This window comes from Phyllostomus hastatus, unplaced genomic scaffold, assembly GCF_019186645.2.
Source record: "Phyllostomus hastatus isolate PE091 unplaced genomic scaffold, TTU_PhHast_1.1 phas_contig_34, whole genome shotgun sequence".
NCBI lineage: Eukaryota > Metazoa > Chordata > Mammalia > Chiroptera > Phyllostomidae > Phyllostomus > Phyllostomus hastatus.
This window is the reverse complement of record NW_025333857.1, coordinates 29,163,671-29,180,838: the sequence shown is the minus strand read 5'-3', so window position 1 is coordinate 29,180,838 and position 17,168 is coordinate 29,163,671. Positions and strand designations below refer to the sequence as shown.

The window sequence follows — 17,168 nt, the reverse complement described above, 5'->3', positions numbered from 1 at the left end:
TTCTTGAGGTGAAAGTATAGATTATTGATTTAAAAACTGTCTTCTTTTTTAATATAAGCATTTGATGTTACAAGTTCTCCTATCAGTACTGCCTTATCTGTATCCCACAAATTTTATATGTTGCATTTTTATTTTTATTTAACACAAAATATTTTCTAATTCTCTGATCCAAAGGTTATTTAGAAGCATATTTAAAAGCATATTTAATTTCCAAGTGTTCAGAGATTGTTCTGTTATCTGTTATCAAATTTTAGTCTAATTCATTTATTGTCAGAGAATATACATAATTTTCATGGTTTCAATTCTTTTACATTTTGTTTGTTTGTTTTTTTGTTTGTTTGTTTCAATGACCCAGCATATGGTCTACCTTGGTGCATATTCGTGCTCTTGAAAAGAAAACATATTCTTCTGATGGCTAGAATATTCTGTAAATGTCAATTAGATCCTGTTGAAGGATAGTGTTGTTCCATGCCTTTCCTGAATTTCTGTTCCATCAGTTTCTGAGAGGATGTTGTTGATATCTCCACCTATCATTCTAGATTTCTTTATTTCTCCACACCATTCTGTCCATTTTTGTATCATGTACTTTGAAACTGTTTTTAGGAGCATATACATTTATAATTATATCTTTTTAGCACACTGACCAAACATATTTTTAGTTTCCAAAGTCACTGCAGTACAGTTGAGTTCTCAAAGTCTACATATACTCCTTAGGGTCAGATCCATGCATGTTCAGCTCAGGAATAGCCCAGTGGTTCATACATAACTTTGAGGGTCATTTTCTCTGACTTCGCACTCTCTTTGATCTCCCTGATGCTTTGCAGCTTCCTGGGACTCTTTTTCGTACTCTGATCAGAAGCTTAGGATTTTATTTACTCTGTTCTGCCACATACTTCCATGTTTGTCCATGTTTCTTGGGGGCGGGGGTGGGGAGAAGGAAGGCAGTGGGAAGACAGGAAAGGAAAAAAAAAGTGACTGTTTTTCCCTACTCTCTTGGAACCACTTCCCCTAGTAAGAGAAATGTTTCTCTCCCCGCAGGTTTTGGGCTCACGCTGGCCACCTTACTACTACTGCCACTGCTGCCCCAGGAGTGCTTGGGTGCCATGGACTGGGAATTGAGAAGTGAAATGGCAAAAAGAAAAGTGGGAGATTTCCTTACACATTCTCTTTCTGGCTATTAGGCAAACTGAGCCAGAAATAGAGGACTTCTCCTGGAGTTCTACTTGTGCAGGTTTCAGGCTGTGCTGGGTTCAAGCTGGAGGATACTAAGCACACCACCACTTTGGTGGTACTTTAATTTCCGGTCTTCTTCTCCTGCTGTCTGCTACTATTTACTTTTCCAGAGTCCTCAAATAGCTGTTCCATACATCTTGTCTGGATTATATAGCAGCATTCAATGAAAAACAGGTGGATAAAGTATGCTTACTCCATCTTATTCAAAATCAAAACCAAGAGGGAAGCTTTTTAGACATTCAGACTCCCCAGCTCCACACCAGACCTAGTAGATCCAAAAGAGGACCTGGAAAGGAGGGGACAGTATAGATTTTTGGAGAGCACCGCAGGAGATGTTGATGCACACCTGCCGTACAGAGCCATTTCTTAGAATACTGAGAAATAGCTATAGGTTACCTGTAGCTGCTCTGATCCTACCCCAGGTCCCTTTGATAAGGAGTAAAGGTTAAGAAATCTGGATCCTTAATCAGAAATTACAAATTCAAACACCTCCACAGGCCATGTAAGTCAGAAGCCAGTAAGGTTAAGCAGCCAGTTGGACCTAAGGAATGATGGAGATGGTGACCTAGAGAGCCCATGTGTATTGGGGGCAGCCTCCACTAAGTTCCAAATGACTGTTCCTATGGGGAAAGGCAGGCCCAGTAGTGCAGTGTCAGAACAGCAGTTTTTTAATAAAACAACAATCTGGATTTTTATATAGAATCTCCTAATGTTTAAATATTAGCAAAATAATTAAAAAGTAAGTGTGGTGATCGCTGGGCAGAGTCGGTGAGGGAAGGTAGGAGAGAGTAAAGGGGGATAAATGGTGATAAAAGCAGGCTTGACTTGGGGTGGTGAACACACAGTACAGTGTGTAGATGATGTGTTGTAGAATTGTGCACCTGAAACTTATATAATTTTGTCACGCCAATAAACTCAATTAAAAAGAAAATAAACAAACATATCATTCCATTGCTTAAAAAATAACTTCATGGCATCGGTTTGCTATTTTTGGTCTAGAGAGAAGCTGGTAGCATTTCTGTAATTTGGTTGTTCATGTATAATATACAATTGTGTGTGTGTGTCCCTTTGAAAAATTAATCTCTGTTTTTGAGATGCCTGTAGATGCTCTACACGTAGCAAAACTATTCATTGTTTGGAAACTAAGTGGCACAGCAACAAATGTAAAATACAACACCCTTTGGAAATAAGTATTCACCACCTTACACACTGTTGCCCATGGACTGGGCCCCCTGAGGAATTACTAAGGACTCCCTTCTCTTTAAGCATGTCATTGCATGGAACGGGCCAAGCCTCCTTTCCCCCACTAATAACATCGTTTATCAAAACTTCTTTCAACAAAAACCCACAGGAAATGAAACAAGTAGAGGAAATTAGTAAAGGAGAAAAATCTCAAAAATTAAGATTAATTTATGTTGCTAAGAATTTTTAATTTGCAAGTTACTAAAGGGTATGTGACAAGCCTCATTTGCTTTTAATTTCACAGTGATGTGACCTAATGGGGATAATCAAGTGCAATGTACACTGTAAACATCTTCATATACAAACCTGTTCTTATTTACTGTTAATAATAGAAAACCAGGAGTTAGTTATGCACAAATATGACATCATATCTTAAATTTAGCGAGGAAATTCATTAACACAGGTAAATTTACACTTAGTTCCAAGCTGGTTCACTTAACTAGCAAAAGCATATTGCTATGAAAATACAAAAAAAATTAAACATTACAATGTGTCAGGAAATATATCTGAGTGCACGGAATAGTGGAAAAAGCCTTGGAGTCAGATAAAACTGGATTTGAATTCTAGCCCCCTTAACTTTAACTAGAGTTTGACCTTGAGCCTTGGTTTCTTCATCTGCAAAATGCAGTTAATAATGAAAGTTTTTAACTCAGGTTTTCTGGTTGAGTTGAAACAAAGTCTCAACTCAAGTTACCTCAAATAATAGAACAGGACTTTGTGGGATGAAGAAGTATGTTAGAATATGCTTCAGAACGGAAACACAGAAATTTCGACCATAAAGCCCAGCCTCAAAGGAAATCCGGGAAACACCGAGCACCAGGCTTCGGGAACAGGTGTTGTTCGGGAGCCGAGGCAGGTACGCGGTTTGTCACGTGGCTTGTCACCCCCAGACCCAGCCACTCCTTCTCCCTGGCTTCCTCCCTGCCAGTGTCTGTGGTTTCCACTGCATGTGTGTTTCTTAACTTTATCTTCCAGGTTCTGTTTCTCACTTTTCTAGCTTACCTATCCATAATGTCCACTCTCTCGTGACCATCACAACCCTGCCAGTCCTCCTATCTACAAGCTTCTGCTCCTGCTTAAGGAGGATGGATGCTTACTGGGTTCTTACACATTCAAATTATTAAGTTCAAGATTTATTAGAAAGAATCTGATAGTGTTAATAATTCCCTATTTATGAAGAATGTTTTGCTCTATTTCAAAGGATACGCTGTCTGTGAACAGGCCACATTTGAGCAGGTGGCCAATCCTTGGCCTAATGTGTTATGGCTCAGATTTATTTCAAAACCCAAATTAACACCACCCTTCGGCATATGAGCAGTGATAACTTATTTGGGATGCACACTCACCCTGCTGAGGATGCAATGTCACAGAGGGATCCAAATTCTGACGTGAGGTTTCATACCTTTGTCTAACTAGCACACAAACTATTTGCAAATAATCTTTTATATAGTAGGCCTAAAAGTATCCTACCATTGGAAATTCTAAACCATACCCTTATTGGTTTGAATAGATTTCAAATGTACATTTTGATATTTGCCGTGTTAAACCAGGATTGTTTCCTGAGGGGCTCCTAGCAACTGGAGAATATTGTATTTTACAGAGTGTGGTTCCAGACATCTGCAGACTCGCTCAGTTCGGTAAGTAAAGCGTCAAACCCCCATCACTCTACCTTTCTCCTCCTTTTGGCTCTGAGCCCTCAATAAGCAGAAGGTTGAAGGAAACCAAACCAACATCTTTCCCAGCCTCTTCACTTTATTTATGTATTTGATTTTTACAAGGCTCAGTGATCAAAACGTGGCTTTTAGATGAAAGATCACTATCACATAAGTGCTGTATCTGACTTGGGACTTGATTAAAACCAAATCTGTTCAACGACCAACGGGTCAAATGTGACTATCCAAGCACTGGGGAACGTTTAAGAGCAAACATAAACACTCAGTCATCAAACTGATTTGAATTGGACAAAATAAACAAAATCTGGTCTAAATGGGAGTTTGTTCGTCAGTGTCTCACAGCTTTCAAAAAGCCCTGAAAGAAAAATTCACAGCTTGAATGTCTCAAAAGAATCTTCCAGGGGGTTAATGGATTGGCTTACTAGTCAAAGCTAAATCAGAAGGAACTTAAATAAGCTTTGCCCTCGCCAGTCTTTTAAAGAGCAGATATACACATGGGCTTGGAATAGCCCTGCATAATTCTCTGAATTTGGGCAACATCAATTTGTTATGTAAAGATTCATGAGCAACCATTGAAACTCAGAGGTCTTTGCTCCACTTCCCTGATTCCACAGAGAGGAAGCCGACAAAGAGCTAGGAAGAAACAAATTAAGCAGCAGAATTCAGATTAGAAAACATGCCTTTAAGAGCAAAATTTTTTCTTTGGAAGGAGGTGTCAATTCTGTAGCAGCAATTAACAATTTTGAGAGCACACTTTTTTAACCTAGAAATTACACTTTCAGGAATCAGTGGTATAGAGATACTAGTATAAGTGTGCAAAAATAATATATACCAGGGTATAAACTGCACTATTGTTTCTAGAGTGAAAAATGAAGTAACCTAGAGGTCCAACAATAGGGGAATTGTTGAGTACAAGAGTTCATCATTGTGCAATGGAATGAAAAAGCTGTCAAAAAGAATACAGTATATTTAAATGTCCTGATGTGGATATTCATGGCAAACTGTAAAGTGAAACAACAACAACAACAACAACAACAACAATTTTCAGGTCAAAAAACAAGTATGACCTCATTTTTTTGTTTCTTAAAAAAGCAAATTAAAACTCTGTGTGTGTGTGTGTGTAATACAAAGGAGTAGAATTTTTAAAAACAAAAAGAAATTCGACAAGAGGGCCTCCCTAAGGATAATAAAGTAGTACCTGAAGCATGCCAATACCCTGAGGCGTGCTGCGCACCAGAGAGGCTCCTGGGCCGCAAATGGCTCATGCAGGAGCAGTGGGAGCTGCAGGGGTGGGCTGGACAGGCAGGGCTTCGGCACCGCGTTGGTCTCCAGCAGCCACCACCACCCTTCCACTCTTTGATTTGGGAAAGGATGTTCTCTTCACCTTGCGTAATGTGCTGTTCAAAACCAAGTTTTATTCTCTCCAGCACTCCTCCTCCACCTAGCTGCTTCCTTTAACTATCCCTAGAGGGAATTTCTGGAAAACCACAGCTCAGGGTCCTGGAAAATCCACCCTCCTATGGGAGAGATGGAATAGACTCAGACTGTGTCTCTGTTATACAAGTTCTAAAAGAATATTGTAAATGTTATTGTCGGAGGTTTCTCTAAGCACACATTCCATTGCCATGGGCTTGAAAATTGTAGACAAGTTGCCTCTTTTAGAAATCTTGACCTAAGCTAAGTAAAGCAAGAGCTTTAGTAGCTACACTAAATCCTTGTGTTCTTTTCACAAAATGCTTTTGAGGCAGAGACAAATTTCTTATTTGAGCATTCCTAGTCACATGCTGAAATTGTCTCTGCCTGCTTAGTGTCTCCTCTCTGCCCACCCTCTAAGGAAATGTTTTATCTTCCAACTTAATTGCTGGGTTCTTGTGATACAGGATTGTGAGAATGGGAAGAAAGAGGTTGAAACAGAAAGACAGAATCCAAGATGTGAAAAAAGAGTGGGCAGTGGTGGGCAGTGGTGGGAAAGAAGAACGTGGAGAAGAATGGCCCTGGGTGGGCTGCAGCAGTGAGGACGCCAAGAGTAGGATAATGACAGTCTTAGACAAGGTGGCCAGGACCTGTCCTTAGAGTCCCTTAAATGTATTCTGAGAACTGCAAGGAAAATTTAGAACCACTTTTCATTTGCTTTTGGCTGTTTCTTTGAATGTCACACTGCCCTGAGACTTGGTGACATAGGCCAGAATGATGACAAATATCTCATGGTTAAATTTCAGAACTGTAGAGAAGGGAAAAGGATACTGTATTTCCAAAAGCATTAATTTTTGAAACCTATTTCAATAGTGTATGCTTATTCTTCAGGATGTTTCTATATTTCAAGTAATATATCCAAGATAACAAAAGAAGCTTTTCATTTGAACTTCCTTTTCAAATAAAGACCAAAGGTATCAAGAAAATAAAGCAAATAATAACCAACCTTAGATACCCAGATATTGTTCCTCTTCTGAGCAATGCAAACACTGAGTCGTATAAATCACTGGCATTCAATCCTATGAAAATGGATTGTGAGGTTCAAATCCATACCTGGCAGTTGCTCAAAGGAAGAATGTGGAAGATAGGAAAAAAAGAAACTGTCTTAAATTGTAAAAAAAAAAAATAGATTAGCTCTATAAAAGTTTTCTGAATAGTGACAACTTAAATTCTGGGATGAAGACCTGAGAAAAAGTATGGTCTATTCTTCCTCAGATGTTGGGACAAATAAAGCGAATGCTCTCTAATGCAAGACAGTGTCACTCATAAGAACCAATAAAAACTTGCACATGGGGAAATTTTGCACTGCTTAATATACCACTTCATTCCAAAATATACTTGTTTCATTTAACTTCCAAAAACACTGACAAAAACCATTGTTAGGCTGTGAGTTTTGTCTCTTGTGGGATATAAAAGCAACAAACACTGCTTGAAGGGATAGTATTATAATATTAATTGGAAGTTTGGATTAAATCTTTGATATAAGTTTGTATTTTACGAACTCTATGTTAGTAAGTATAGTCAAGTGCCACTCTACTGCTTTGGCATCTTGATTTATTTGTTGGTTGATTGGTTATTAGTTGGTTGGTTACTTGATTATTTTTAACATTTGATTACACTTACTGCTCTAGAAATGAAAACAAAAGTAAATTTCCCCAGTAGCCATGCATTTAGTTTAGTTAGAGCTTTGTCTCATATCAGAAGTGTTGGTAATCACCCAGCCTGGTTTCAGAAGCTGAAATCCCCCATGGCTAAGGTTGAGTAAAAAGACCTTGGGACCATAAGCCACTAAGGAAACAAAGTTTTCCTGGTAGGAGCACTGCCTCTGCCCCTTTTACTTCACCCTACTTTGCCCCAGGCAGATGACTGGTTTGCCAATGACGGGTAAGATTCCTCAGAGGAGGCACGACCTAAGACCAGCATGGTCATGAAGGGTCCCTCAGGGAAGGACTTGGGGGGCTATAGAAAAAAGCAGTGATGGACCCTCACCCCTTGGCTTTGACGTAGTCCAAGTCCTCATTCTGTCTGCGAGAAGTCTCCTAATCTCTAGGCTGCCTTACTTCCCCTGCCTGACTTAAGCCTGAAACAATGCCAGAGGTGGGCGTGGCCCTGTTCTGGAAAGGGCAGGTTCCCCAGGGCAATGAGGCCTAAGAAAGAATGCATAAAATCCTATGAAACCTACTTTGCTAATACCCTCAATTTAAGTGATAAGGGTCTAAGCATGAATGAGTTTGTTCCCCAAAGGTTTATGGTCCTTTAGCTATCTGACCCTGACTCAGAATAAGCCCTCAGAGTTCTCTGAAGGTTATCTATTGTTTGATCATTACTACCTGACAATGACTGATGAGTTTTACGTATATGCCTGTATTCCTGTGCAAATTAAACCCAATAAAAACCCATTGAGGAATAGGCTCCTGGCCTTTCTCCTTTGAGATATTGGCCACTTTTCCTCCCCAAGCAGATCATGTCTTGGTAGACTTATTCCCATCCGTGGTGGATGGGGGTCTCTGCAGGCAGAGCCCTCCCCTCCACAGAAGCAGAGAATTAATATTTTTTGAGATCCTTAAGGTAATAATGGTAACTAATGCACAGAGAAAGCTTACTATGTTCTAGGAACTGTTCTAAATGCTTTAGAGTATTACTTCATATAATACTTATAACAAGACGAGTATAATCTTCATAATAGTGCAATTACCCGAGCAGACACTAAAGAATTCTATCCATATACCTTCTAAAGCAAGCATCTAAACCAAGACAGTTTTCATCTTCATTTTGTAGACAAGGAAAGCAAAAGATAGAAAGGTTAGATTTGCCCAAGATCACCCAACTAGTAAGTAGCAGAGTTAGAACTGGAACCCAGCACTTCACCATTGAGACCACCTCCCCAGCTCTGTGGCAAGGATTTTACCCATGAAATCTGAGTTATGGGGAGCATTCTCCCAAAAGCCAAACACTCATAAAAGCTCTTTAAGTTTCACTGGGTATATGTACGTACGAGATTGAAGAATGTGAAAGATAGAGATAGCAGCATCCAGCGAAAACTGGTCTCCTGCAGCTGTTTTGAATTAACATTAAGAGCCAACATTAAGAAATGAGAAGCGCAGAGCAGAGTTTCCTCTAAAAGGCACTCCTGGAAATCCTGGTTCCTAGCAGAATCACAAACTGCAGATATATATTTCCATACTCCTGACAGGTTAGTAGATTGCAGCTGAAACACAAGACATGGTCTTGGCACTGGGTAGGGAAAGGAATTAACATGCCTGCCTGAAAGCCAGTCAAAAGAGACAAAGAAAAAAAAATACGCTTTTGAAATAGGAGCTGAAAGTAAAACAGTTCATGCCCTGGTTGGTGTGGTTCTGGGGATTGAACGCCAGCCTGAGAACCAAAAGGTCAGGGGTTCATTTCCCAGTTAGACCACATGCCTAGGTTGTGGGCCAGGTCCCTGTTTGGGGGTGTATGGGAAACCACGAGTCAATGTATCTCTCCCTTTTTCTCATCCCCTCTCTTTAAAAAGAAATAAATAAAATATTTTTTTAAAAAGTTAAAAAAACTTGCTTATTGATAAATTTGGGACAATAAAACCATCAGTGGGTAGCCAAAAATAAATCAAACATCTACCAAACCCCTTCATGTGCACATATGAAATTGCAACCAATATTCTGTTGCCATACAACTGTGCTACATCCATCTCCTAGTTGACAATTCAAATTTGCAAATGGTTAATACTCTAAAACAGAAAAACCTCTTAGTCCCAGAGATGATCATTGGTTAAGTGGCAATCTTGGGAAGATAATATATTTCTGGTTAAATTAGAACAATTAATAAATATTACTCATGGAGTTCTATTTGTAAGTTCAAGTGCATTTATTTTCACAAACTGTACAGATGACTCTACCACAATGCATACAAAAATAAAGTATATCATTTTTAGCCAAATTTGGGGAGCTCTTTAATAGGGCATTGTTAGTGGAAAGCTGTGATGTTCTAACTCCTATAGAAAATTCCACATCCTTGCTCAACAGTGCAATGACCAACATAAAACAATCTGAGGTCTGAAAAACTTGTCAGAGTTCTCTGAGTGTTTCCACAGAAAACAGCAGTAATTAGGATTCTGGAGCAGAGTTGCCCTCTTTCACTATCTGCACCCTCAGAGTTCAAGCTAAGCCAGCACCACAACAGGCTTCAGAGTAAGACCCAATATTGGCTTTCAGCCAGCCTTGACTAAATTACATAGACTCCGGAGGAATAGGTTGCAAAACAACCCACAGTCTGAAGCCAAAAAAAAAAACAAAACAAAACTATTCAGAGCTATTTGCTCAATTTCTGCTCCCCTTATCAAAGTTTTTCAGCAATTGGCAAGTGGGATACATATAAAGTTTTGACACAGATTTATTCATACACAAGTCAAAAGCTCGGAACTCTGCTCCTCCCTGAATTGGCCAGAGGCCCCCAGTAACCATGCCCACAGCAGGTGGCCTTATGATGCTAAGATAGGATCAAACAGGGATTTTCTGCTCCAGAGGGGATTTGGAAACCCGCCCTACCCCTGCTGAGTCAAGGAAGTCTGTTTTCACATCCTGGCCCCTATGGCCCAGCCTGGAGTTCTCCGACACAGGATATGTTTATCAAACAACAGGGCAGTGGCCTTTTCTGTCATTTCAACCTCAGTAACAAGATCTTGGTTACAGAATGACAGATATTAGAGAGTAGATGATTAAAATATTTGACCAGAGCAAAGACCTTCTCTGAAATCGCATTACACGGGTCAGGCCAGCTCCACCTTTCAACCCCATTTCAAGGAATTCACAGATTGAAGACCAAAGTCTCCCACTCCCACTGGGGACTCTGCTTTAGGGAAACCAGGCCACCTGTGCTGTATTTGCCTATCTCCAGTTTCTAGCACCGGTTTCCTGCCTGACATTTTTAATAACTTTTTGATGAATGAATGTTTTGGCCAGTCAGGTGACTGTAAGGAGCCTATCAGGTATCAGCCATCTGCTCAGTTCATTTCCATTCAACAATCACTCACTGAGACCTATGACAGGCCAGGCCACACTAGGCTGCAAATATGATTAAGGAGCAGTCCTGCCCCGGAGGACCCTGCAGGCTAGAGGGAGGCCTCCTAGGCAAGTGGTTTTGATAGAACCTAACCATGGAAATGTGGCCTCCAAATGCAGATTCTGAATCTTGTGGCTGCTTTCAAGCGGGCATGGAAGCATTCTGTGACATTCTAGGAAAGTTACCAAAGGGAAGGGTTGTTTGGATGAAGGAAAAACTCAAAAGACAAGACAGATAAAAAATGTTCATTCACTTTGACTCCATAATCTCTCCTCTGGAACTAGTCCCAGAGAAATTGGTCAAAAAAAAAAAAGCTTAAATGTACAAAGATGTTTTTCACTGCATTATTTTAATAGGGAACAACTGTAAACCATTTAAATGTCCATCAATAGGGGGAAAGCTAGTAAATTACAACACAGCCATAATGTTAGATGGTAAAAAGTAGAACACAAGTTTGTATAACGCACTGTGATTGGAACCATACATGCATGAACAAAGATCTAAAAGGAGATAAAAATAATTGTATGTATATGTAAGGAAACTGAAGTTTTAACATATTCTCTTACTGAATACTTAGAACCACCCTGGGAAATAAGTAGTATGATAATGAACCACTTTTTTTTTTACACATGAGGAGTGGAGATTCAGAAGGGTAAGTGACTTGTCCAAAGTCAGAGTGAAATATTTAAACACAAGAAAGACATCTAATCTCAAATTCTTTCCATTATACTGTTCTGCTTCTGCAGGATCAAAATAATTGTTGGGCTAGTGTAGGTGAAACCTTTACTATTTTTTAATCATCAATATATTTCTTCACATAATTAAAAATCTCTCAGTAGTAAATTTAATTTTTTAAAATAAAGATAGAGTAACATAGAGGAATTTCACATACCAAATAAAATATGAAAATAAAGTTTGATGAGAACCAGAAGGTATTTCTTTTTTATTCAAAACTGAAAATAAGGATAATGTGAATCCTAGTCTGCTTTCAGTATAAATTCACTTTGATCCCAGTTATAGAAAGAGATTTTGGGCATCTCTTGTCACTTTTTATGTCCAGGATTTACTGATAATGAAAATTAAAACTTTGCTTTAACTTATCAATCAATAAAAATTGATAAGGTGTTATCATACTGTTTGATGAAAACAGTTGCTTCACAATGGTTGCCCTCCCACATGTCAAACAGAAAATCATTTAATCCAAATGTCTAGCACTGAGCTGTTCTGAATTATAGATATTTCTGGCCCTGGCTGGTGTGGTTCCATTGGCTGGAGCTTTGTCCTGTAAATCAAAAGGTCACAGGTTCAATTCCTGGTCAGGAGGCAAGCCTAGGTTGCAGGTTGGGTTCCTGGCCAAGGCGCATGCAAGAGGCAACCAATCAATGTTTCTCTCTCACATTAATGTTTCTCTTCTCTTCTCTCTCCATCCCTTCCCCTCTCTCTTTCTTTAAAAAAAAAAAAAAAAGACATTTCTGGAATTTAGGTAGCTTGACTCCAAATATGACAGTACTCAGGATAGGGTTTCATTCAACCTCAACATGCTGAGACTATTCTTTAGATTTTTTTTGTTGGAAACAAAAATAATTTGTTTTCACTAATTATAGTAAGGAATATAATATAAAATATACCTTTGCAAAATTCCAAGTCCAGTTCCTCCAAGATACATAAACAATTGAAAGCTTCCACAAATTACCAGAAATAATGCCTTAGAATCGTCATTATTTTCTCCCTCACCTCTTCTCCCCTTTTCATTTAGGACTGCTACGACTTCATCGACCAGATGGGACACGTTCACACTGAGGCTTGCTTGCCTTCTTCTGAAAACAATTTAGCCGTTTAGATGTTTGTACCGTGTCATCAAAGAAGTTGCCTCTCTTTTTTTCTCACTGCTAGGGAAGGTTTTTTTTTTTTCTTTAATTATTTATTTATTTTTAGAGAGGGGGGAAGGGAGAAAGGAGGAGACAGGAAGAAATATCAATACAAGAGAGAAACATCAATTGGTTACCTCTCCTACACGCCCCAACCAGGGACCAAACTCACAATCTGGGTATGTGCCCTGATGGGGAATCGAACTGGCAACCTTTTGCTTTGCAGGATTACACTCAACCCACTGAGCCACCCACACTGGCCAGGGCTGGAAGTTTTGATAATTCTGGCTTGTTCCTGAACTTGTCCTTTAGCCTGCCAATAGCTGGAAAATAAGGATGAGGTAACCAAGAATTAGAAAGAGCATAGAGAAAAATCCTCAGAAAAAGATCATTATAATTCTTGAATTACTTTTTTATTTGGAATAAGAAATTTCATTTTAATGAATAACTAGAGACTTACGTCAAATTTGCCTTGTTAGAAATGCATTTAATCACATTCATACATGAAGATCAGATAAAGAAGGAAGAAGTTCCATTTTGGACATCAGAATACAGCTCTGAGTAGGGAGGGCAACTTGAAATCATACAATCACATTTTGGGAGGGATCTTCAAAATCAAGTATTTCGACCTCCTCCAATTATAAAATCCCTCCTGTAAAATCTATGACAATGGAGCCCACTAGCTTTTGCAGGTTTCATAGCTTCCTTTTCAAGGATGTCCACTGAATACCTTTGCAGAATAGCATTAATAGTGACAGTTTCACTTATACTGAGTCAAATTTTTTCTCTCCTTAAGACTTCTACAAGCATCTGCCCTCTGGTTAAATACAGAATAAGCCCATTGCTTTTCCACTTGGTGGCTTAGGTTAAGATTCCTCCCAAGTGGTTTCCAAGGGATCCTAGGCTCTAAGAGATGTTAATAGATGCACCTGGCTTGCGGGTTTCTTGCTCGAATAAGTTTGGGAAAGACTATCTTCTGTAGCCCTTTATTGGGGTATCACATCAGCCTGTTAAAGGCTGTATAAAGTTTAAAAAAAAAACAATTCTATCTTTATTTCATCCTTTTTCAAACTCGTATGGTCTACGGAACCCTTTTGCCTTATTTTGTAACACCTATTATCATTTCTCATGAGAAATGATTGCTCTGAAAAATACTTTGCAGGAAATGCAAAACTGAATCTTTCCTTGCTAAAAATCTCAGGTTGTGTCAACTGCTCCTTGATGGAGAGACATTTCACCATCCTTGTGCATCACAAGGTCATGGGTGTCTGAGGAGCAGATGTGAGAAGGGAGGAGCGAGCGGAGGAGTTCTGAAGTGAAGTTAGAAGAGAAGTGACCGTGACTGTGTCTACTTGTGTTGTCAAAGGGCATGGCAGCAGGCACGTCCAGATGGGTTGGAAAATAAAATTCAACCTCCTGAAATTCAGCCCAGGCTTCCCCCATCTAAGTTAATTCTGTCTGTCTGATGCTGTCCTGTTTTCCTGTCCACTCCCTGCTCCTCCCATGGCAAGGAGAGAAGAAAGAGAAAAAGAAGATAGAGTTGTGTATATGCGCACACACCACACTCTGTCCATCAAAAAGTGATGTAGTATTTGAGGGCTGCGTCTTACCATTCATGGAATGCTAAAGGGTCCTCAAGGACCTTAGCTTTCAAAGATGGAGGTGGGGGCGGAGAGAGAGAAAGATAGAGAGAGACTGAGAGAGAAGATAAGAGAAGAGGAGGAGAGCAGGGGAGGGGAGAGAAATGGTCTGGATGAAATTACCACTCCCCAGATAATGACTGTGCAAAGCTCTTCAGAGAATTCTTTAAGAATTGAAAGGAACTTTGCTACCCCAGCCATTTTACCCTTTTAAAATCAGATTATTGTGTGTTCTTTCATATTTTTCCCTTTGCAGAATGCTTTTCTTCTATTACCTGTTTTCCTATTAGTGTGCTAATTTTATTTCCTTTAATTATCTCATCTGTATGTCTACTGTTTTTACTCTCCTAAATGGTGATTAGGGAGCTCCAGAACAAGGTGAGAACTGTGAGGACCAGTTGTGTTAACAAGAGGGAGGAGGTAGGGGCTTCAGCCCACCCTAGGACCTTCAGTCACTCCAAATAATTTAAACACGAACAAAAACTAAGTCTTTGTTATCCAAACAGAGTTTTACAACAATTCCTCTACACCCCTTCTGAAAAGATTATGATGCCTAAAACGCCCTCATACAAACATTTTGGAGCCAACTAATGTTATTAACTCTCTTGACAAGTCATCAAATCATCATTTTGTTGTTGGGGATTTTTCTTCATACTTGCTCTGTCAGAAGTTAGAATTGCAATAAGGTCTCTTACTACTAAAGTTTCTTAAAAATTTTTATTTCACATTTAAGAATCATTTCTCTATGTGTTTTGATGCTGTCTTTTGATACATATTCATGAGTTATAAAGAATCAATAAAAACTATCTTCATTGGTTTAACAATTTCTGTTCTTGATTTTTCTTTTTCTTTCTTTGTTGCTAATTTTTATATATCTTTACTAACTTGTGAGTTTTAACCATTAAACTGCATCCTGAGAACATTTATCTTTTCCAAAATATTTTAAGTCTTTGACATATATAATCTAAACATGGACACAAGCCAGGGACTTCCTTCTGTCATCTTGCTCTGTACTTTCTGTACTTCATATACTCCCTCACTAATTCAGTCAGTGCTATCGAGACTCAATTTTATTGCTTTTATTTTCTTTAGTGATTTGGCAGGAGTGCATCCCAGTCCTAATTCTATTTGTGGTTTATTCATTCAACACATATCTATTGAGCTCTATGCAGAGACTGGACAATCTGCTCTGTACTTCAAAAATATTTATAAGGAGTAATTTTACTGAGACACTGATGCTTTAAAAGCTTGGCATTTTAATAATTTCATCAACAACCTTTTATTGCTCATTTCCATTCTTAATATAGACAATGTAAACTAAGTTATAACTCATCACTTGACTCTTATCCTTGTTCTGAATCTCAGCACAGATGTTTTTAAGCCTTCCCACAGATGTAACTGAACTGTTAAGATCAGAGGGACAAAAAGCATGTGTAGGACTGTCTAACTTTCTAATACCCAAAGAATTCTCAACACACTATTTCAACTGCCATTTGGAATGGGAAAGGCCATTAATCACCTAGTACAACTCATTTAAAATCATCCCTGATCCCTCCATGATTAAGAACTTGGGAAATTTCATCCTATTCTTAATTTTATAAAGACAATGACAAATAAGATAACACATAAATAGAACTCAGAATTAATCACATGTAAATGCAGTATTAATAGATCCAGATTTAGATTCATCTCAGTAATATTTCTGTAAAAATAAGCTTGAGTTTCTATTTCATTCATGTTTATTGCAAGATGATAATGGCCTTACCCTGTTTTATAGATGCAAGCTGAGACCTGTCAACTCAGGCACTATAAAGCATCTGGTTGGTTACTCTAAGTTTTGAAAAAAACATCAGGGAGCAAAACTTATTTTAACTTAAAAAAAAACTGCTCCAGAATATTAGATGCCAAACTTTGCTAACCTGCTTATTTTAATTAAGTCTTCAAGCAGATTCAGGGTACACTCAAAACATGGTCACCCCATTTTAGAATAAGGTAACCAAATTTACAGAGTAATAAGTTTGCAAAGCATTCATTAAAATTCTATATTACCTTTCTTCTCTACAAATTGCCGGTACCCATGTCTTAATCTAATGTCTACCTATGAAGTAAACATCTGGTATTGGTGAGGTCCAGTCAGGAAAGCAGAATTAACTCTAAGCATTTCAAACAGAAGGAATTTAACATGGAGAATCAGTTACCCAGAAGATGAAGAAATAAGCAGTCAAACAAGTCAGTGAGACCACCCGGAGATTAGCAACATCGGAAGTTGGCCACAACCTCCAGGGCTGCAGGGACGAGGGGAGCCCAGATGCCGCAGTACTCCAATGGGAATGAAAGCTTCAACTCTGGGGTGAAAGAAGAAGCTAGCAGTAGCTCCCCGAGGCACAGACAGGGCAGGGGAAGGGCAGGGAGAGAATCTGAGTGCAAAAGTAAAAATAGCCAGAACACATCTAACTTCATGCTATGTACGCCAACATGGACACAGGCACCCACATGTGCACGTGTGTGTGCACACACAGAAACACACACACATACACGCCACATTATGCCTTTGTCCACCTTTCCTCGGCCTTGCCTTCCAGAGAAGAAACCATCTGTAAGCAAAGTATGAATCTCAAGTTAACATTACTTCTTTCAAAGCCCCTGTGATCTTCATAATAATACCGTATACTTCTGTAATGCTTCACTCTTTCAAAGCACATTCAAAATCATCCAGACATTTTTTATTTGAGGTGTAAATGACATGGACTTTTATTTTACAATAGTTTTCACAAGCACCATGGGGCAATTCATGAACTAACATCCTTGTTTGACAAACAAAAAAATTCTGAGAGATTAAGGTATCTAACTAATACATCCCAGAGTCAAGTCCAAATTCCTAGATTCTTCAGGCTCCAAGGCCAGACTCTTTAATGTTTTGCCTACTAATAAATGCCTGAAGGTCACGATGGGCAGAGTAAGACCTCTAGGCTCTAAGTCAT

The 17,168-nt window shown here is 38.9% G+C and overlaps 1 protein-coding gene across 1 annotated transcript in view; it reads right to left on the bottom strand.

Moving 5' to 3' along the window:
- PGM5 (phosphoglucomutase 5) overlaps positions 1-17,168 on the bottom strand; it is a 167,783-nt gene that overhangs the window by 91,943 nt on the left and 58,672 nt on the right. The gene's annotated exons all lie outside the window — the stretch shown is intronic.